Below are 13,667 nucleotides of genomic sequence, written 5' to 3'. Positions count from 1 at the left end.
ACAAACCCTAATTAGGGTTTCGTTGTAAAATCTTGTCCATTGATGGAGATTCAATCCTGGCCATTCATTGTAAATGAGCTCTCTATAAAAGCTCAGACTCTTCATTTGTAAAGAATAATAGTCAGCAAATAGAAATAGTTAGCCAATAGTTAATAGCAATAGAAGAATAGATAGTTTTGAAGAATAGAATAGCAATTAGAGTAGAGTAGGAGGAGAAGGCAGAAATTGTTGCCTAAGTTGCAAATGAACTCCATTTTCATTGAAGTTATGGTGAAGTGTGTTGTTTCTTTACAATGTGCATGGTTTCTTGTTGGATCTTCATGTTAGATGATAAATAAATTAGATTGAATGGAGGAATTTGTTGAATGTATTCAAGTGGAATCTGCCTAGCCCATACCACTAGCCTCTTATTGATTGTAAGCGTGCCTTGTGTGGTCAACTGGAATGATATGAGCTTAACTTCGAGTCGTTCTACATTCATTTATTATGCATTAACTTGAATGGTGATCAATGTTTGATGGTATTGATTTGAATATCTTTGAAATATCCTTAGAGGATTGAACTGAGCTTGTGTCAAATTGTTCAAGTTGACGGTGAGACCTCGCTAAGTAGGATTCCATCTAATCATTCACTCATCTTCCTACATTCTTAGGATTAGAATAGACTCTCTCAACCCCTCATCTTTTGCCATTTTTTTAAACTCCAGCTAGTTTAGGATCAAAAGCATCACCATATTGTAACATCAGATGATCTAAGTTCCAGCGAATCAAGCATTCAAGCATTCAAATGTAAGTCCCCTTGTGATTCCAACATAATCACATCAACCAACGAAGCTTATCCATACATAGTGACCCTACATTCATGAACCTTGGAGTCTTCTCAAGTGATCCTTAAGCTAATCTTCAGCATTTGAGAGATTTTGTTCAAGAGAGGATAAGATACTCTTGGCTATTTTATTCTATGTTCGCATGTGCATAAAAAACACATCAACAGGTCCCATGAAGCCAAGGGGGCTCTGGCTTTCACTCCACTCTTGGGCCTAGGGTAGAGGATCTCTTGGACACCTTATTGTTCCTCCTTACTCCCACTCTCTTATGGTTGAGTTCCAATAAGGAATTAGACATAACTATGGATAAGATAATGTTCCTAACCCTAGGTATAAAGAATTTATGTTTAGTTATCCTTTTTATAAGATTTATATTATGGTTTATATACATTTCAATGGTTTCCTAACCTATTGCAGGATCTCAATCAAGTACACATCTTGTTCCATTTGTAGTTTTACATAAAAATAGTGATTTAGGGCAAGAACTAGGGTTTTTACAAAAGGTGACATTACAAAGTAGGAGTTGGATGAACATAATTTAATATTGTTTGTATGCATGAGCATGGATTAAGGATCTCCTACTTAATTAGTAAACCTAACTCCTATAACTTGGGGGATTGTAGGTGGGAAGAGAACTGTCTAGGTAGTCTATGGACTAGTTGTCTTGCCTAGGGTATGGAAAATTGAGAAATAATTTGGTTATGTTCCCTTGTTAAACTTGTCTAGGCGTTTGAAATAGCAATCCCTAGCATGGGTAAAGTAAAACTATAAAAACTGAGTGACTCTATTTATCTAACTATAAGAGGTTGTCACATACTAGAACTGAGTCTAATATAGGAGCCAACTTCCATGAAAACACAAATAGGGTGGAGGTAAGGCCACTACAAGGGCACAGGTAGAAGGCTTTCATACATTTTGAAATGTAGCCTATCCTTCACCTTTCAATGTGATCACCAACTACTAATACTATAACTTGCTCACAGATAAGCTTATCATTGTTCCAACATGATAGAAGATAGGGAGTGCACTTTGCCTATGAAATCAATCAAAGATATCCTAAGGTTAGCCAACTTTCACTAGTAATATATAGGTGATGGATGTTAGGAGCTACCTACTTGAGTTGAACAACTTTCGATAGAAGAATGCAAGTGATGAATGCCAAGATTGACACACTAAATGGGTTCAGTAAACAAAGGAAGGAGTTAGCAAATGTGCAAATCTAGTCAAGAGTATTAGGTTGTTCTAATCTATGTGTTTGATGGACTTCTATGCCATTTCCCATTGTGGTCAAAAGTATTATGGGATGCTCATTTCATCATCGTAGTTGGTAGTGAAACATGAAAGGGATGGACCCACAATGTAGTATAGGATTTACTATTTTTCTTGTTATGATACTATTTTCCCAAAGTGAAAAGAAAGTTATTTTTTCATAAAGGAACATGTTGTGACGTTTCCACACATCGCCCCATTGCTAATGGGGACCCCCTACTTTTTAGGCCCTCCTAGTCTTTTGGCTTGCGTTTTTGGGGTCTTTTCGCAGCAGTCTCATCAGTCTCTCTGCTTTGCAAGTGTTTGGGGGTCATTTGGGTTTAATTTGCTTTTTGTTTGAGCGAATTCGGCTAGGTCTAGGACTCATTTTGTGAAAGGGCTTTGCCTTCTGTCCTAGATTTTAGGGGTTTCTGTTAGGGTTTTGGAGAAACTAACCATGCAGCTGGAATTGGGACCTTTCAAGGAACCTCCCAGTAAAATTTGAGCCAAAACTGAGCAACTTTCTATTTTTAGAAAGTTCCTATTTTTTAGGGATTTTACTGAGTCCCGGATTGGTCTAATTTTGCCAAAATCCAAACTTACTATTTTTAGTAAGTGCTTTTTTGACCTATTTTGCCCAAACCTTGACATTTTGAAACACTTACTATTTGGGAAAATCTATTTTTGGTAGGATCTTCACAGGAAAACACTGAAAGTTGAATATCTCCGAAGACGCTGAAGACTGAACTTTCTTGAAGACCATTTCTAAATCCGGAAAAGTCAGAAGGCAGACAAGTTGGGTAAAAAATGATTAAGTTTGGAACTCCTATTCCAGAAAAGGAAAGCATGCAAAATCATCCAAGTCCAGAAATTCACATCAATCCACCAATGTCATCCTGATCTGAAAATGGCCTGAAATTTGACTAAGTCTGGAAATTTGGAAGATCTTCCAAAATCCAGAATTTGCATTATGATTCCTATGGACCTGAAACCACTCTCAAACATCCTGACAATATATATGAAATATAACTTAAAGTATAAGTGGCATCTTCAATATACTTAAATGTTATATTTCATATATATATCCTGACGAAGAGCCTGAAATAGTGGAAAAATCCACCTCTCCATGGACATCTCCAAAATGCGCCCAAGTATGGGCTAGGGCGCTAAAACCAAGAAGTAATTCACAAGTGCAATTTTCCGCCTCTCCATGGACATCTCCAAAATGCACCCAGGTATGGGCTAGGGCGCTAAAACCAAGAAGTAATTCACAAGTGCAATTTTCCGCCTCTCCATGGACATCTCCAAAATGCACCTAGGTATGGGCTAGGGCGCTAAAACCAAGAAGTAATTCACAAGTGCAATATTCCGCCTCTCCATGGACAGGGCCAAAATGTGCCCAGGTCTGGTCTGGGGCGCTGAATCCATGAACGCATTCACAAGTGGAAAATTCATGAATCCTTGGCATGGTAAAATTTCACCTGAGCTAAAAAAATTGAAATTTTGCCTAAGGCACGGAATCCAAGGAGTCAATGAGGAATAAAAAGCAGAATTCCGCTTGGGCGAATTTTCAGTTATGCTATTTTTAGACATCAAATCCCGGCCAAATATGGAAATTTTTATAGATTCCGAATCGGGATGAAATTCTTCATCCAATGAACCTGGCTCCTAAATTTTAGGAGGATGTTGAAAAGGAGACATGGACAATTCACAAAACAATGAATTCCTTCCTCAGGAGGAATTTCCGCCCCGGCCTTGTGGAGGGCGCCAGAATGAACAGCGCACAAAGAGATGAATTCCTTTATCCAGAAAGAATTGCACCCAAGAAGAAGAAATTCCAAGAAAGGTGAAAATTTGGCTAAGTGTTGGAAATTCCCTCCTTCAGGTTAAAATTCCAGGAAAGGTGAAAAAATTGACTAAGTGTTTGAAATTTCTTCCTTCAGGACATAGTTCTTGGAAATCATAAAATTTCTAAGGCAAGGAAGGAATCAGGGATGAATGAACAAGAAATTTCCCCCCCGGGGAAGAATTTGAAAAATCCATTTTGAGGGCTCAAATGACCTCCAGATTTAGAAAGTTTTACAGATTCGGATTTGTAGGAGAATTCTCTTCCTCCTGGACTTGAATTGCAAAGTTCCTAAAAAATAGGAAATGTGCAGAATTGATGAAAAACCTTCTTCAAGCAAGGAAAGTTGAGGAGACTTCAAGAAAATTCTTCCTGAATCGAATTTTCCCTATCCAACAATTCTAGATGTGCAGGAGCGGATATACGATGGCAGAGTCCATTTGCATGGCGAGGATCTATTGAACGCATGGCAGTATGGTGGCACATTCATTGTCGGAATATTTGACCAAATGGCAACCTGGTCATTGCATGTTGAATTTATGGCAGATTCCTTTTGCATGCAGTCGCCGCATGTGGAAATGATGGAGCATTTATGACATAATGGGGTGGTTTTTGCATGGATGAATATTCAACGCATGTTGGGCAAATTTGAAGGAGGTGGTGCATTTAATGCACAATGGATGCTATTTTGGGTACTTTTGAATTAATTGTATATGGGCATGATGGGTTATTAATTGGAGATTCCCACCTTGTTGCATCATGTGTGGAGAATCTTTTGGGAAAACCCTAATTAGGGTTTTGCATGTAGCCAGGGCTTGAAGCCTATATAAAGGGGTGACCCCCTCATTTAAAAGAGAGGGAGCTTTGTATGAAATTGTTGCGATAAGTTTTTGAGAAAATAATAGTGAAACATTGTTCTCTGATGGTGTCCACTTAAATTATTTTTTCAAAGCTTGCACGGTTTCACCTTCCTTGCTTAGATTAGAAATAGTAAAGTGCTTTGATTTCAATGGAGAATGTAATGGTGTCTGATGAATTTCCATGGTTCATACTTTTTGCATCTTGCTGATTGTAAGTTGCAGTGTAAAGTTAGTCTGAGCCCCCTAAATTCGTGCTAAGTTCGATTGTGGATAGTCATTTGGATTGCGCTGTGTTGGGTATTCAAATGTACTTTCTCCATTTGAAAATCCTCTAGCATACCCAGAAGATTGCACCGGTTCTTGCGGAGTTGTAGTTGATCTTGGCGAAGCAGAGCTTGGTTTATTTGGAATTTGTCCACCAGAGCACTATTCATTGTTATCACTACCCTTAGGAATAGATTTAGATCCTTCTAAACGCTTTCCCTTTTACTTTCAGTTCATTTTATTTCATTCAAAGCAACAGCATTGCAGAATTGCCATATCCGATGATGGAGTTCCAGCCATAGCAAAGAAGTGAAAGAACTCTGCACACGTAAGGCCCCTTGGATTACCAACAATCACATCAGCCAACTGAGTCACGTCCACGCATCGAAGGAACCTTGGAGTCGATTGTTTGAACTTCTTGCAATCTTAGCATGCAATCGTACTTTGATCAAGAGAGAGTGAAGTGACCGTTAGGCAACTTTATTCTATGTTTGACGCTGTCATAAAAAACACGTCAACAGAATTGGCGCTAGAAGGAGGGCAAATCGTGATGAATTCCTGAACAGCTGAACTCCAAATTATATCAATTCATATTTGCAAGGAGTAATCTTAAAGACTTTTTTTTTTACCCTCCTCTGTAGCCAACAGAATTGGCGCTAGGAGGGCTGACCGTGAAATTCAATTTGGCTGGAACTAGCATGAGCTTTCAAGTGCAGAATCAGAGATATGTTAGATCTCTTATATGTCGGAAAAATCCAAAAAAATCAGAAAATTGAAAATTAAAACAAAGATTTCTCAATGGAGCAAGAAGTTGATATCCTTCAACTTTGGTGGAGAGTGAATGCACAGTTACATCCACTGAGTTTGTCTGAGTTCGCATCAAGGAATAGTTGTAGAATTCATAACACTGGTGGACACAATGAGATGCATTGTTTAACATTTCTGTCAAGGATGGAATTAGCCTTGCAAGGGAAAGTCTCCTTTTCAAAAGTACATGAGCCCGTTGCACCGGTGAAAGTGGAACCCGAAGCTTCAATTGCTGAAAACGAATTTTTCATGAGGTTCAAGGAGATGGTTAAGGAAGGCTTAAGTATTGAGAAAGACTTGTGCGTAGAGGGCATCTTGGTCCCATGTTGGTGTAGGATTCACAATACCACTCATTCCGAAGTCACATGTCCATCATGCAGGGAAGCTGTTCACCAAGCTATGATGCAGGCAGAGTTGAAAGAATCGGCAAAGATGTACACTACAGAAAAGTGGCGGAATGCTCACCTTCAACCAATTGACTTAGCATCAGATGAAGAAGGTATTACTGCAACATCTTGTAGTGAAGAAAGCACAATTGAGCGGGACAATCAACACAATCTAGTCAAGAGAAAATTTGCATACCTTATGCCAAGGAAAGGAACACCTGCTGAAGTGGAGGTTGACAGAGAAATAAGAGATGTTCAAACAAATGCAAGCAATGTTTGCACAATCAAGCAAGAAGAGATGCTCCTTGATGAAGAAGTTCGTTCGTGCATGCTCCAGATGGAAGAAATGATAAGCAGCACGAGGCGAGAAGGAACATGTGATAGTCAGTGGGCCGCTGAGATGGAAGTAGAGTATGAAATGCAGGTCAGGTTGGTGCTTGAACCTCTACTCAAGATACAAGAAGAATTGTTAAAAGAAAGTGAGATACGTGAGATGCCGATTGAGGAACAAGTTGCCATGATGGAAGTGAAGAATGAAGAGCAATTCGGGTTGGGGCTCAACTCATTATCAAATATGCAAAAGGAGTTAGCTGGAGAAATGTCCTCTATTTCCAAGTTCCCATTCAAGTCCAGCTCACGCCACAGTTTGCTCGCCATTGAATATGATCCCAATCTGCATATTTCAGATGCAAGTGGGATGATACACCACCAGCTTCGACCTCCTGATGAAGCAGTGGATGATATGTGAGAATTCTTGCCCAAGCATGAAAACCACCGGGTTGTCTCTTTCCTTGCTCTTGAATTTGAAAGCTATGAATTTAATTATGGAAATTCAGGAAGAACTTGTTTATGGATTGATCATGGTCCCAATGAGTTGCCACAGTTGTTAATTTTTCTTGAAGTCTTGCTTGAGTTTGAGATTTGTATTGTGAAAGATTACTTTTCTGAGTTTAAAGATGAATTTGCAAGGCTTTGAACCATGACTAATGCCATGTTGCTCCTGCACATCTTGAGAAATCATGTTAGGAGTTGCATATATTTAGGTCTTGTGGGTATTGTTCGTTCGAAATTTTTTGTTCTTATTAGAGTAGGTTTCCTTTCTGTTTGCTTTGTTTGTTTTCCTATTGGTTTTTGGCTTGTTTTGTTTTGTTTTTCTTTCTTGTTTGTTTTCCCATTGGTTTTGGTTTTTTGATTTTTGGTTTTCAGCCTTTGGTGCTGGTTTCCCTTGAGCTTGTCTGCTCAAGTGGTTTTGCTTAGGTTTAAGGGGTTTGGAGTGGCCTAAATTGTTTGGAGTTCCTGTTTGTGGGTAGAATTGAGGATGTTGTATTCCACTTATGTTATCAATTGCTCTGAGTCATTCAGATCTCTTAGGAGAAGTTATGGCTGGTGAAAATCCTATATCTTGCTTCAACGCCACTGGAACCTCCAAACCCATAGTAGGCTTCATTGCTTACGAGCCGAAGGAATTGATGGAAATGAAATGAAATATAAAAGAAAAAGAAAAAGAAAAGATGAAAAATGAAAAAAAATATCAAAATATTGGCTTTGGGAATATACAGATAACTCCACCGGGGCTATGGACGCCTGGCTGGCAGTGGAGCAATATTTGAAGATTTCTAGAGACAACCTCGTCGGAGCTATGGACGCTTGACTGGCAACGAGGCAACGTCCCGGAAGCTATTGAAGTATAGATAACTATAGCTTGCCATGACTAATTCTAGGAGTCTGGATGGTCTTGTGAGATGGGATTAATGCATATGCACACATATAATCAGATGAACGTGCTTTAATTTGCATTTTGCCCTAAAGTGTTTTTCAACACTTTCCCTGTGGATTGAATTTTATCTTTCAAAACTTGAAATGTTCAGGAACATTTATTTGGGAGGGGGCTAGATGCTGTGACGTTTCCACACATCGCTCCATTGTTAATGGGGACCCCCTACTTTTTAGGCCCTCCTGGTCTTTTGGCTTGCGTTTTTGGGGTTTTTTCATAGCAGTCTCGTCAGTCTCTTTGCTTTGCAAGTGTTCGGGGGTCATTTGGGTTTAATTTTCTTTTTGTTTGAGCAAATTCGGCTAGGTCTAGGACTCGTTTTGTGAAAGGGCTTTGCCTTCTGGCCTAGATTTTAGGGGTTTCTATTATAGCTTTGGAGAAACTAAGCATGCAGCTGGAATCGGGACCTTTCAAGGAACCTCCTAGTAAAATTTGAGCCAAAACTGAGCAACTTTCTATTTTTAGAAAGTTCCTATTTTTTAGGGATTTTACTGAGTCCCGGATTGGTCTAATTTTGCCAAAAACCAAACTTACTATTTTTAGTAAGTTCTATTTTTAGTAAGTTTCTATTTTTAGTAAGTGCTTTTTGAAACACTTACTATTTGGGAAAATCTATTTTTGGCAAGATCTTCACAGGAAAACACTGAAAGTTGAATATCTACGAAGACGCTGAAGACTGAGCTTTCTTGAAGACCATTTCTAAATCCGGAAAAGTCAGAAGGCAGACAAGTTGGGTCATAAATGATTAAGTTTGGAACTCCTATTCCAGAAGAGGAAAGCATGCAAAATCATCCAAGTCCAGAAATTCACATCAATCCACCAATGTCATCCTGATCTGAAAATGGCCTGAAATTTGACTAAGTCTGGAAATTTGGAAGATCTTCCAAAATCCAAAATTTGCATTATGATTCCTATGGACCTGAAACCACTCTCAAACATCCTGACAATATATATGAAATATAACTTAAAGTATAAGTGGCATCTTCAATATACTTAAATGTTATATTTCATATATATATCCTGACGAAGAGCCTGAAATAGTGGAAAAATCCACCTCTCCATGGACATCTCCAAAATGCGCCCAAGTATGGGCTAGGGCGCTAAAACCAAGAAGTAATTCACAAGTGCAATTTTCCGCCTCTCCATGGACATCTCCAAAATGCGCCCAGGTATGGGCTAGGGCACTAAAACCAAGAAGTAATTCACAAGTGCAATTTTCCGCCTCTCCATGGACATCTCCAAAATGCGCCTAGGTATGGGCTAGGGCGCTAAAACCAAGAAGTAATTCACAAGTGCAATTTTTTGCCTCTCCATGGACATCTCCAAAATGCGCCCAGGTATGGGCTAGGGCGCTAAAACCAAGAAGTAATTCACAAATGCAATTTTCCGCCTCTCCATGGACATCTCCAAAATGCACCTAGGTATGGGCTAGGGTGCTAAAACCAAGAAGTAATTCACAAGTGCAATATTCTGCCTCTCCATGGACAGGGCCAAAATGCACCCAGGTCTGGTTTGGGGCGCTGAATCCATGAAGACATTCACAAGTGGAAAATTCATGAATCCTTGGCGTGGTAAAATTTCACCTGAGCTAAAAAAATTGAAATTTTGCCTAAGGCACGGAATCCAAGGAGTCAATGAGGAATAAAAAGCAGAATTCCCCTCGAGCGAATTTTCAGTTATGCTATTTTTAGGCATCAAATCCCGGCCAAATATGGAAATTTTTATAGATTCCGAATCGGGATGAAATTCTTCATCCAATGAACCTAGCTCCTAAATTTTAGGAGGATGTTGAAAAGGAGACATGGACAATTCACAAAACAATGAATTCCTTCCTCAGGAGGAATTTCCGCCCTGGCCTTGTGGAGGGCGCCAGAATGAACAGCACACAAAGAGATGAATTCCTTTATCCAGGAAGAATTGCACCCAAGAAGAAGAAATTCCAAGAAAGGTGAAAATTTGGCTAAGTGTCAGAAATTCCCTTCTTTAGGTTAAAATTCTAGGAAAGGTGAAAAAATTGACTAAGTGTTTGAAATTTCTTCCTTCAGGACATAGTTCTTAGAAATGATAAAATTTCTAAGGCAAGGAAGAAATACACCCAAGGATGAATTGAACATAAAATTTCTAAGGCAAGGAAGGAATCAGGGATGAATGAACAAGAAATTTCCCCCTCGGGGAAGAATTTGAAAAATCCATTTTGAGGGCTCAAATGACCTCCAGATTTAGAAAGTTTTATAGATTCGGATTCGTAGGAGAATTCTCTTCCTCCTGGACTTGAATTGCAAAGTTCCTAAAAAATAGGAAATGTGCAGAATTGATGAAAAACCTTCTTCAAGCAAGGAAAGTTGAGGAGACTTCAAGAAAATTCTTCCTGAATCGAATTTTCTCTCTCCAACAATTCCAGATGTGCAAGAGCGGATATACGATGGCAGAGTCCATTTGCATGGCGAGGATCTATTGAACGCATGGCAGTATGGTGGCACATTCATTGCCGGAATATTTGACCAAATGGCAACTTGGTCATTGCATGTTGAATTTATGGCAGATTCCTTTTACATGCAGCCGCCACATGTGGAAATGATGGAGCATTTATGACATAATGGGGTGGTTTTTGCATGGATGAATATTCAATGCATGTTGGGCGAATTTGAAGGAGGTGGTGCATTTAATGCGCAATGGATGCTATTTTGGGTACTTTTGAATTAACTGTATATGGGCATGATGGGTTATTAATTGGAGATTCCCACATTGTTGCATCATGTGTGGAGAATCTTTTGGGAAAACCCTAATTAGGGTTTTGCATGTAGCCAGGGCTTGAAGCCTATATAAAGGGGTGACCCCCTCATTTAAAAGAGAGGGAGCTTCGTATGAAATTGTTGCGATAAGTTTTTGAGAAAATAATAGTGAAACATTGTTCTCTGATGGTGTCCACTTAAATTATTTTTTCAAAGCTTGCACGGTTTCACCTTCCTTGCTTAGATTAGAAATAGTAAAGTGCTTTGATTTCAATGGAGAATGTAATGGTGTTTGATGAATTTCCATGGTTCATACTTTTTGCATCTTGCTGATTGTAAGTTGCAGTGTAAAGTTAGTCTGAGCCCCCTAAATTCGTGCTAAGTTCGATTGTGGATAGTCATTTGGATTGCGCTGTGTTGGGTATTCAAATGTACTTTCTCCATTTGAAAATCCTCTAGCATACCCAGAAGATTGCACCGGTTCTTGCGGAGTTGTAGTTGATCTTGGCGAAGCAGAGCTTGGTTTATTTGGAATTTGTCCACTAGAGCACTATTCATTGTTATCACTGCCCTTAGGAATAGATTTAGATCCTTCTGAAACCTTTCCCTTTTACTTTCAGTTCATTTTATTTCATTCGAAGCAGCAGCATCGCAGAATTGCCATATCCGATGATGGAGTTCCAGCCATAGCAAAGAAGTGAAAGAATGATGCACACGTAAGGCCCCTTGGATTACCAGCAATCACATCAGCCAACTGAGTCACGTCCACGCATCGAAGGAACCTTGGAGTCGATTGTTTGAACTTCTTGCAATCTTAGCATGCAATCGTACTTTGATCAAGAGAGAGTGAAGTGACCGTTAGGCAACTTTATTCTGTGTTCGATGCTGTCATAAAAAACACTTCAACAGAACACTTTGGAAATAAAAGGGATTATGACCTTTTGGTTAGAATGGAAATTAATAAAAAATAAATTGTAAAGACACTTTTAAAAGGGAAGAAATGATTGTATTTATTAAGTACATATTAAAAGATAAGCATCGTAAAAGGGTGATGATTTGAAAATCACCTCTTAAAGGATTCAATATAGCATTTATGTGAGACTTGGAAATGACATGGAGATCACTCAAGGAAGAAGTTGGTTTGGTGGGCTATGGGTATATGAGAGGGTGTACAAAGTGCATCTAATCTGGGGTATATAGTACAATTAAAATTGCCCTAGTTAGGGCATGTGATGTGTAGGCAGAGTGCATAGCCACATGCTATGTTTTTACATAGATTCCTTCAAGAGTGCACCATATGAGGGCTAAGATCACTAAATCTTCCGAGGGTGAGTGGCCATTCTCAAATATTTGATTTAGATAAATATTGAGCAATTGATATTAAAAAATATTCAAAATTAAATATTGGAGTTAATTTGATTAAATTCTCTAAAAGATGTTATTTGTTCCATTTTTAATATTCATAATTTTGAACGTAAATATTATTTATAACATTGAATTTAATGTGCTAAAGTCTTAAACTAGTTAATTTTGATTAAAAAATATTTTGCATGCATTTTTTCTTCTTTTCTTTGATATATTGCATTGTTTAGGATCAAGGAACCCAAAAAGACCAGTGAAATCAGACATCTTTACTGAAAAAACCAGGTTTGATGTGCTAAAGTCTTAAACTAGTTAATTTTGATTAAAAAATATTTTGCATGCATTTTTTCTTCTTTTCTTTGATATATTGCATTGTTTAGGATCAAGGAACCCAAAAAGACTAGTGAAATCAGACATCATTACTGAAAAAGCCAGGTTTGATGAGCAGTTGGACCAGAAATATTTCTAAGTGCTATTCTATTAGCATCATTTTACTACTTGGATCTATTTATTCGCAAGGTACTTGCACTTGGACATAAGCCGTGTGGCCTTATCTTCCCCAGCTAATACTAATTTCAAACATTGTATTACTTTTCATTGTAGCCCAACAAATAGTGGGACAACTTTTGAGGCCTTGAAAAGCCACAAGGTGGTTTTTACAAATCATTCACTTTATGGATTTGTTAATACTGGCTGTATTTGCATAAATAACGAGTTGCAATTTACTTTGGCAAACATGAATCATGCTGTTTGTTTGTCACATATAAGCAAGGATAAACATTGTTCTCTGGTAGGGTTTGGCTTCAAACAAAGGCATCATTTACATAAATTCCCACAATACAACACAGATTATGCAATTGTGGGGGTGACAGTCGTATACACATTCTATGTGCTTCTGTTGCTCTGGCTTACCTCTGCCAGCGACTCTAGTATTATTCCATGTGCTTTACATCCTCCAAGGCTAGAAGATTTGTTTGGTTGTAAAAGTTTTGTTGAACATTCTAGTAGACAGAACCCACATTTATCATTTCCATATATGAAAGATTTAATGGTAAATAAAGTGAGACTAAAAGTCAAATATTGTGAAACTTGCATGGAATATCATCATCCATGCTGCTTCCTTTGCTCTATATGTGATAACTGTGTGGAAGATTTGGCCATCATTGCCATTGGGTTGGACAATGGATTGGACAGAGAAATTATCTCTTCTTCTTCATGAGTTGTTGCTTCAACAACTCTTCTCTGCATGTATGCATTTGCAATATCAGCCCTGTATATCAAGTTACTTATGGATGGTGTTGCGATGATGTTTGGGAGGCAATGAGATTATCTCTGACATCTATGATACTTATGCTTCATACATTTATTTCTGTTTGGTTTGTTCACAGTCTCACTGTCTTTCATTTTTACCTTTTAAGCAACAATCACATTACATATGAAAATTTCAGGTACTTTTTTGAGAATATAATTAATTCTTATGATCAAGGACCAAGCAAGAATTTTTCAGATATTTTCCGAACAAGGATTAGTCTGTCCAAGAACAATTACTGAGCGAAGGTAGAACA

General features: G+C 38.3%; 1 protein-coding gene and 1 long non-coding RNA gene across 5 annotated transcripts in view; one reads left to right on the top strand and one right to left on the bottom strand.

Moving 5' to 3' along the window:
• Positions 1-13,667, top strand: part of LOC131060919 (uncharacterized) — a 58,682-nt gene that overhangs the window by 32,004 nt on the left and 13,011 nt on the right. Inside the window, exon 3 of one of the 3 annotated variants that reach the window (XR_009110461.2) lies at positions 12,483-12,815. The exons of the other annotated variants lie outside the window; for them this stretch is intronic. This is a non-coding gene — a long non-coding RNA (uncharacterized LOC131060919). Of the gene's footprint in view, positions 1-12,482; positions 12,816-13,667 lie in introns of those variants that run through there. 3 annotated transcript variants of the gene reach the window in all.
• The window catches only part of LOC131060918 (beta-galactosidase 2), a 55,754-nt gene that overhangs the window by 32,316 nt on the left and 9,771 nt on the right, over positions 1-13,667 (bottom strand). The window lies entirely within an intron of this gene.

The sequence above is a fragment of the Cryptomeria japonica genome, chromosome 1, assembly GCF_030272615.1.
Source record: "Cryptomeria japonica chromosome 1, Sugi_1.0, whole genome shotgun sequence".
Lineage (NCBI taxonomy): Eukaryota > Viridiplantae > Streptophyta > Pinopsida > Cupressales > Cupressaceae > Cryptomeria > Cryptomeria japonica.
Note: the sequence above shows the minus strand (reverse complement) of the source record. Positions and strands in the feature narration are given on the sequence as shown.